This window comes from Hipposideros armiger, unplaced genomic scaffold (assembly GCF_001890085.2).
Source record: "Hipposideros armiger isolate ML-2016 unplaced genomic scaffold, ASM189008v1 scaffold_47, whole genome shotgun sequence".
Lineage (NCBI taxonomy): Eukaryota > Metazoa > Chordata > Mammalia > Chiroptera > Hipposideridae > Hipposideros > Hipposideros armiger.
In genome coordinates, this window is record NW_017731397.1 from 1345951 (window position 1) to 1355077 (window position 9127).

Genomic DNA, 9127 nt, shown 5'->3' on the forward strand with positions numbered 1-9127 from the left:
GCCTAAATTGGTATGAATTGAGCTCTAAATTTAAAAAGCAAAGCAGAACAAAACAAAATTAATTATTCAAAGATGTGAGGGGAAAATAAAATATTTGGATGGAGAGAAGTGGTAAGGCAAATACAAAAGAATTAGTTACCAAAACAAAACCAAAAAAAGTCGGTTTCTTAACCAGTCAGTGAGCAATTAAACTAGTAAAGCACATCTGAACCCCATGTGATGAAGTGTCAAAAGAAACAAGGACTCAGATATTATTTTAAAGACAAAGTAGGACTAGAACAAAGAATTTGATACTCTGAAACTGAAAATAAAATTAGCTTTCCTACTTCACCCAGTTATACCATTTTGATAGAAAAAGCTGCACAGCTATAGGTTTATTTCCTAGATTAACACATATATTAAAATCATAAGGACAACTGTCATTTCTGAGCTTGAGGGAAATATAGAAATGCTTCCATATCAGGGAGGTTGAAGGGCTCTCTCACCTCAATGCACCAAATAATATTTATTTCCTTTTCTTAAATGTACTAATTTAATGCCTGAAGTAACATACATTTTTAAAAGGTCACCAAGATCACATCTTGTTCAAAACATCAAATGAGAAAAAAATCTGAGTTAGCAATTTCTGACTTACATCTGGATACTCTAATCGTATTTAGTCATAACTTACATCTCTTTGGATGATTGACTAGACGATTTGAATTCAAAAATTGGGAGTTTGCTTTGTGGGAAAAGTCTACAGTGAACTCTATGAGGTTCAGAAAAACTATAAAAATTAGGCCAACGTTTTTCCTAGAGTGTGTTTTATGGGATATTAATAGGTTTCTATTAATTTCAAATAAGTTTGGGAAATGCCGAATTAAATAAAGTTAAACAGGCTTTGTTAGTGCAGCCCTTCTTGAGGGTTTTAATACATTTACATATTGACTGAGCTTCTATGAGAAAGATACAGTAATGTGGCATTACTCAAAATTATCTGTCCATAGAACCCTTTTTCACAGAACATTTTATGGAACTGGTACTCCTGGGGCATATTTTGCAAAATACCCAACTAGAAAAATAATATTGGGGGAAAAGTATTAAAATAATAAATGGTAAAGCCCAGTTGGTTCTTCTAAATTCCCCAGTAAGAGTAAGTCATTCATTTACTCATTCAACAAATTTATACTGAGCACTTAAAACAAGTAAGGGTGCATAATAGGGATGGTGAAACAAAAGCTAGCCTAGTACCACCTTACCAGACCTTTCCCACCTTCTCATTGAATCTCAAAATCTCTCTCTCCTCTCTCTCTCTGTCTGTCTCTCTCTGTCTGTCTCTCTCTCTCTCTCTCTCTCTCTCTCTCTCTCTCTCTCTCTCCAAATTTAAGTGCTCCAGAAACGTTAGTCAATGATCCACTAGACTGCAAAAGAATTTAATTTCACTGTTAAGATACGGAAGTAGTCGAAAGCAAAATATCAAAGCCATACAGGACAATTTTGAGAGATTTCCTTAAACTCCCCTAGAAAAACAGGATTTTCCAGGACCAGATGGAGGAAACTGGCTATCTGGCTGCACAGGGGCTCAACTGCTCCACTCACATGGCTCATACGACCTAAAGCCCAGGCTTTCTACCTCTAATCTGGGTCTAAAATTCTTGGCAATGTAACGAGTGGGGATGGGAAACTCATAAGTATTGAGTTTACATCTGGAGATGTAAAATTAGCACTACAAAGGCTGAGTTTGGAAGAGCTGCAGGGAGCAGGATGCCTTCCTGTGCTACATTATTTAGGAATAAAACAACCAGGCAGCCAAATTAAGTGATTCTCTCTTTAAACTAGCAGATCCACTTTAGATAAAATCCCCAGATACATGCTATGGGGCCATGTATTAGGTCTTTTGTTACAGTCTAAGAGGAGGATGTGAGCAGCCTCTAGTCAGATGAACCAGAAAGAAGCTACTGATCCAATCTAGAGGTAAGCATCCCAGGTTACAGAGACAAGGATAGTATATCCTTGTCCAAGGATAAGCAAAAGAGGAAAAGCAAATGAAAGAACATAAATGTCCTAAAAATATTCCATAATACAAACACATAACATAGCACTCAAGACGTAGAAAGCAGAAGACTACGAGAAACAGAAAAAAATATTGGACAATTGTTTTGCATCTTTCATAAAGTAAAAAAAAAGAAAAGATTCTCAAAGAGGTTAAAAGATGAAACAATGTAATATAAAATAAAAAGAGAAATGGCTGAGACAAGTAGAATTGGAATGAAAGTGCTAAAATAATGGAAAAATACATTATTTTTCAATGTACAAGGAAATGGGAAATATAGCAGCAAAACAAATGATATATTAATGTGATAGAAAGTTCAAAATTTTGAACACTGTTGAAAAATCAGATCAGATATATACGTACTTTTAAAAAAAACCTCCCTCAGTAGGTAGAAAAAAAGATTAAGGGGAAGAGTGACAAAACGAAGTATGATGTATATATATGGAAGACTAACAAAAATATCAAAGAAAAAAATGGGTGTTCTGGAAGAAGAATAACAAATAAAACAGTGCCAATACAATAATCAAAGATACAACAGAAGAAAAACTCATTCCACCAAAGAAAGACAGAGGTCTACAAAACAAAAAGTGTTGCTGTTCAACCAAATAAAAATAATAAAGAGCAACTAAAACCTAGACCTATTTAGCTGACTGTTGAGTATTCAAGGATGAATAATCATATAAACACCCAAGGGTGGAGGTAGGAATATAGTGCCAGAAAGTTTGAAGAGAATGAAAGGAAATTCATAGCTCTTTCTCAACAGCTTTTGCAAATCCATAACCATTAAAGTAGCTGTATTTCCAATTAGCCAATGTGAGATAGGAAACTCAAGACATGAAATGGTCAGAATGTGGCTCTTAACAAGACTCTGCTCTTCTCCCTTCACATAAGCGTCTCTTCTAGACAAAGAAAAAGGAGAAAACCTTAGCGTTACATGGCAATCCATAATAATTTATGGATAGGCTAGCTCCACAGTGCCTTCTGGGATGGTTTCAAGGATACTTGTTGACTTGAGACAGATTTTTTTTTTAAATAGTAAAATGCCAATCAATGAGAGACAAGGTCATATAAGCTAATTTCCCAGAACTATAAAAGACTAATAAAATATCTTATCTAAGTGAACTTGCCAAATAGCAGAAGTTTATTAAGTGCCAAAATTCTAAAATGTTTGTAATATAATGGAAATCTTTCTAAAATATATACTTCCTGTCTCAAATAATTCTTTTAAATATAATTTAACATATTATTGATGATTTAGTAGTATTAATTTGAGTATTAGTTTTTATATTATAACACACTGGTGCCTTCAGGATTTTTGAGGTGTTCGTCCCTCTATTAAATTTCCCTCGGCTTCTATTTCACATGTTAACCTTGCCTATATCATGCTGTTCAAATTTAATGTCCATAGAACTGAAGGCTGCCAGGAGAAACTAGGTAACAAAATCTATTAAATCAGTAACTTAATTTTATACAATTCTAATTCAATAGGTTCAAGGTAAAAAGCAGTTGGCGCTGATCTCTTAGAAAACAAAATGCACAAGGTTGATGATAGCTATTTCCTTCTACTTTTTCACTGGCTTTTAGGTTCACAGCTGTGTTCTGGGCATCTTAAGGGCCAAGAGAGGCAACTCACAGTTACTGAGCTCCTTCTATATCCCAGGAATTGAATGCAGCATATCTCCTATATGCCTTGTAATAATTTGAAGAGAGAGAAAGTATTTATTATATCCCAGCACTGACGGAAAAACAAACCTGAAAATAACCAACTTGCTCACAGCCACACACCAGTAAATGGTAAAAGCCAGGACCCTGAAATAAGTCTGATTCCGAAGCCTTGCTTATTCAATCATTTCCTGCTGTCTCCTAGAAAGGTGTTTCTCAAGGTATATTTCCAGAATCACCTGTTAGAAATGGCTACCACTCTGTACTTGCTGTGTAGGAATCTCTGGGGGTGAGTCCAGGAGACCAAATTTTCAGCAAGCACCCCAGATGATTTTGTTACACATTTAATGTTTGAAAAACCACTGTTCTAGAACATGTAATTTATGACATCTCAGTAGAGAAGATAAAGATTATCTTACATTTCCTCTTGCAACTTGAGTCCAACTTTCCCCGCTTGCTTTATGGGCTCCTCCGCATTTGCTTATCTCTTACACAGCCATGATGGGTTATGGTCTAAACCCTACTCTTTTCCCACTTTACAAGTTTCGCTGGGCAGCCTCACTCAGTTCCAAGGATTAAATTCCTAGCAATATGCTTGTGACTCATAATTCTCTATTTTAGTCCAGCTTCAGAATTGTATATCAAGTCTTCATTTGCTCACTATATGTTTCATCTCTTGAATGTCCCGTGGGTACAATGAACATAACGTGACCACAATGGACAGCATCTCATCCCCACGCCTGCAACCCTTGTGATCCTTCTTCTTGGGACCTCCTTCTCGGTGAACGGCACCTCCATTAACTGAAGCTTCCTGCCAGCAAACTGAACACCCTTCTTTATTCCTCCCTTTCTTCCATCACCTGCTCCCATGTTCTCTCCCTCCACCTCACTACCACCTACCAAAATTCAATCAGTGCTATTTTTCTTGCAAATATGCTTACTGTTTCTCTACTTTACTGGATCTCAGAAAATAGGCTTAAGACACCAACGACTTTCTACCATTTTAAATAAAGTACAAATACAGCAACTAAATGATTCCAGATCATTTTAGTATCTCTAGAAGGTGCAGGCATTTGTCATTTGAGGATCCCCAGCACCCAAGTATCCTCGTTATTTTCGTCCTGAGATTGTCAGGGTACACAGCCAACTTCCCACCACAGGTGCTGGAGGGAGGCAGACTTCCACTGTCCCAGATGAGCCGAGCAGACACTCCAGCCTGGGACCCAAATCTGAACTGAGCAACAAGAGAATCAGGGGAGAGCTCAGAAACCATTCCTGGGGCAGTGGCATTCCCCGACTGATGCCAGGGCACAATTGCAAAGTAAGCAGTCCTGGCTTCGCGGGGCCAGCAGGATCACAGTTGGACTCTCCGTGGGGCATGGACGGGCTGAAATTCTAGCTCCCTCACCTCCATTAGTCCTTGCCTGCTTTCTGACCCTGGTTATTTAGCCTTCCCATCATTTTTGTCTGAGAGCCAATATTCTCCCAATAATTTCCTTTTCTGCACAATTAAACAAAGTTGGTTTCCGCTGTTCATACCAAGAATGCTAACTGGGTACAACTGGCTAGCAAACAGAAAGACACGAAGTGTGTTCAGGGATTTTTCAATAACATCTGCTTCTCATACTTAAGAAAACCTTTCCCGCGACGGTGTAGGCTGCAGCCCCCATGGCAGTGGGTTGCCATGGGCTACCGTGTGTAGCCAGCAGCCAGCGTGAGCGGCCAGCAGCCGCAGTGAGCGGCCGTCCAGAAGCCGGCGACTGATGTGCCTCGCCCGGGAAGAGCGCAATGATGGTGCCAACTTGGGCCAGTGAAGCAACGTCCTCCACAACTAGACTGAAGAACAAAAGGACAGCAACTCTTGTGTTCCCCTTCCCCCAATTCCCCAGCACTGTTCCCATCCCAATTCCCCAATAAAAATCTTTAAAAAAAAAAGAAAGCCTTTCCCCCTAGTGAATAACTCGTGTTATTTCTATAAGTAACTAATGCTCATTAGCAGGAAAGAGGAAAATATGCCCCTTAATACTAAACCCGTCCAATAAACTTTATCAAACTCATTAACATGTTGTTCTAGGCCCTCAGTTTAAGATACATGAATATTTTCCTTGCTTATACAGCTCACAGAAATACAGCTGCTAATGCTAATTCAGAAACATACTTCTGGGGTTTTGAGTTATACTGTGAGGAAATATCAAATTATTACTATTTTAAGTGAAAAATACTATGTGCTCTATATATTTGTGAATTAAGGACCCCAAATGGCTCTGAATAATAAACATAGGCAATATTTATGGGTCCAATGGGAAGCATGTTACTTAGAATTAAAAGTTTGGCTGATATGTTCTGGTGGCAGGAAACTTTAGGTATTTCCGAAACTTTTTTTTTTTCCTTTGAAAGAAAAGTGCACTGCAAGCATAAACACCAAGTGGTTTTTGTACAGCCACACATTTTCAACCACAGGCATAAATATGATTTAAAAACAAGGTAGTATGAGGTATCTGTGAATGGGGCAAAAAAAATTACAGGCATTTTTGTAGATTGGGAATTTAAAACTCTTTCCACTTTTTTGGCTATACTTACTACTTTCCTCTACAACTGAAATTTAGTAATAATCATGATATGTTCTATTAGATTATCATAACATATAGCTATTGTTAAGCTGAACATTACACAGAGAATATCTTCATAATAATAATAGTAATATATATATATATATATATATATATATATATATATATATATATATATATACTTTATCATCTTAGGGCCTCCTAGATCATTAGAGAATAAAGGACGCTGCTGCTACTCAGGGAACATGAGAGCGATGAAAAACATCTCAGATGACCAGCAGCTCTTTCATGCACTGAGCTGGTAAACAACCTCTCTGAGCTCTTCATTCATGCTCAGCTTCAGAAGACATCTTGCCTTCAGTCTCACCTGCTCCTGACAGCTGTCAATGGGCTTTCTCCAGCATCCAATCAAAGTTCATCATGCCATCCACTGACCTTCAATGCTCTGAAACATGACCTGTCCCTTAGACAGGAAAGGCTCAACTCCTGACACGTACGTACCAGCTTGGCCTCAGCTCTTCCTGGCACACAGCCCTCACTCCCAACAGCCCAGGGAGCCGGCTTCTACGCATCATACTGTTTTATGGGTCCTCTGTGCCCACTTCTCTGAGCCAATATATTATATTATACCACTTTGTATTAATAATATCTGGCACACAGGTGGTCAAAGAAAATCTACTGATATAGGTGTTGCTGTATATATCCATCTCTATATACACAGATAGACATAGCAACATCTCTGTACTTATATCTATACATATAGATTATACAATAGCAGTGCACAATCTGATTTAAAATATATCTACATTCGATCTCTGTATATCTTCAATCTATATATAGATGTAGTTACATTTTAAATTTAAATCAAACTGTGTCCTGTTTTATTGCAAACCAACATGATTCATCATCATCAGACCCTTCAGAAGACTTGGTTTGTGCCTGAATATTTCTGCATGTTGAAGAAATCCTACTAAATATCAGATGTACATTTTAATTCCGCTATACTGTTACAAGGTCTCTTAACTACACAGGCAGAAAATAAAGGCCTTTTATTTAACATTTATTTGTATATCAAAGGCCCAAAATCTACAAAATTGCAATAATTCTGATAAAAAGTAGAATTAAGCATTCCTATTTCTTAAGGAATAGCAAAGGTATTATCCTTCTTTATATAAAAAAATTATAATGTAAATTTTTAAAATATCGGAGTTTATTTACACATTTTATATATGCTCATAATTATAAAATGCTGATCCCTTGACCCAGGAATTGGCTTCTATCAAATGAATCAGGAAAAAAAGGACAGCTTTTATGGATGTTACTAAAGTTGTTATTTTAAAAAAAAAAAAAACTTTCAATTGTACAAACACTCTGTCACTTTAAAAATATTTTTTAAATATTAAAATAAAACTATGATGCTATTTCAACATCAAAAGACACTTTATAATTTTCATCCAAACTGAACAGATATGTCCTATTTTTCCTACCAATGGTGAAGTTCTGGGGGAAGTGAGAGAGCAGAAAGGTCCATTTCAATAAAAAATGTTATTTCCCTGCCGCCCTGAAAGTTTTGTTATTTTAAATTATCCATATTAAGTCCAATTTTCTACTGACTTTTATCATACATTGAAAAGATATCACAGTGAAAAGATTATAACCACCTGATGTAATAAACAACTTTTGATCTACCTTTGGAATGACTTGGTAGGACTAAGGTTACTTGCTGCTGACAGATACTGGACGGCGCCAGAATTTTCGTTAATTGGGGAGTGGGGGTAGGGGCAGCAAACCCCTTAAGTGGGAAGAAAAGAAATACCACAAACTAAACACTCCCCCCTCGAAAGTGGGAAGAGGTAAGTAAGGTTCATACTGCTGACTTAAGATCATATGGAGATTAAACAGAAAAAGGAAAAAGGCAAAACAAAACATGAGTTTAGAACAGGCTCCTAACTGGGCCATCATTTACAGGCATGTCAGAAGGGCTGCCAACACCCAAGTTGTGGAAGAGCATGGCTTTGGAGCCAGAAAGATCTGCAGCTCTCTTCAGTCTGCCTCTCAGCAGCCTTGATAACCTCTCCTACCTGGACGAGCTCCGTGTCCTCCAAAATGATACTGCTGGCCCCGCCTCTAACCATTCCAATCCATCCTCCACAATACCTTCACAATGACTCCCTATAAACTAAACCTGGACATAGAGCTCTAGGCTTCATGGCGCCCTAACCCACTCCTTTAGCCTTAGGGGCCCCCTCCTCTCACTCACTCTATGATCTGCCTTAATTCCAACTTTGGTCTCATCCAAGGCCTTTGCAACTCAGAGTCTCTGCTGTTCCCTGCCTGGAATGCCCATTTTACCCTTGTTCATCCCACAAACTCCTACTCATTCTTCAAGGCCCAATGAAGGGTCCTCTCCACCAGGAAGTATTCCCTAACTCCCTTAGGCAGTTAGCCATCCCTCCTTTGTGATCCAAAGATATTTTATTTGAATCACTCATTATACCTGATTGAAATGATCGGTTCACCCACCCAGCCCCCACCTCCAATCCTACGACTTCCTCTCTTCCTCTCACTGAAACTGTGAGTACTTCTAAGGCAGGGTTATCTTTGGATATCTCCAGTGCCTAGTATCCACCAAGTGTCCAATAGGTGTTTATCAAACTAAAAAAGTAAATGAATGAATGAGTGAGTGAATGACTACCCTTGATGGCAGTCTGAGCATCTAGGACGAAAGAAGCTTGATGAATGAGATTTGAACAATCAAAGGAAGAAAAAGGAGATGAAAGGATGGATGCAATTTCATGAAGTGATAAAATATGTGTTCTCTCTCTCTCTCTCTCTCTCTCTCTCTCTCTCTCTCTCTCTCTCT

General features: G+C 38.0%; 1 protein-coding gene across 2 annotated transcripts in view; it reads right to left on the minus strand.

Annotated features, from left to right (window-relative positions):
* Positions 1-9127, minus strand: part of SKAP2 (src kinase associated phosphoprotein 2) — a 175487-nt gene that overhangs the window by 55208 nt on the left and 111152 nt on the right. The window lies entirely within an intron of this gene.